We start from the raw sequence: 301 nt of genomic DNA, 5'->3' as shown, positions 1-301 counted from the left end.
CGGCTGCCGCTGCTGCTGTTGCTGCCGTGGCTGCGGCTGCTGCCCGAGCTGGTGCCTCTGGAGGCGACCAGAAGTGGCGGATCAAGGTGGGCTGAAGTAGCTGCTGCAGCGCGTGCTGCTGCTGCTGCTGCTGCTGCTGCTGCTGCAAGTGTTGGTGGGAGACCAGGGGAAAGTGCATGTGCTTCCAGTCAACAGTAGTTTGCTGCTGCAGCAGTTGTGGGGTGTAGCTGCTGTTGCTGCTGATCACTGCATGCGCCAGAGCGCCCCCAAAGCCGATGGAAGTGACGAGGGCAAAGAGGCC

The 301-nt window shown here is 62.8% G+C and overlaps 1 protein-coding gene across 1 annotated transcript in view; it reads right to left on the bottom strand.

Annotated features, from left to right (window-relative positions):
• The window catches only part of ETH_00043895 (uncharacterized protein), a gene marked incomplete at both ends in the record, with an annotated part of 4,236 nt that overhangs the window by 2,658 nt on the left and 1,277 nt on the right, over positions 1-301 (bottom strand). The window lies entirely within an intron of this gene.

Source organism: Eimeria tenella, genomic scaffold, assembly GCF_000499545.2.
Source record: "Eimeria tenella Houghton genomic scaffold, Eth_scaff2192, whole genome shotgun sequence".
Taxonomy (NCBI): domain Eukaryota; phylum Apicomplexa; class Conoidasida; order Eucoccidiorida; family Eimeriidae; genus Eimeria; species Eimeria tenella.
The sequence above is the reverse complement of the archived record's forward strand: the minus strand, read 5'-3'. Positions and strand labels throughout refer to the sequence as shown.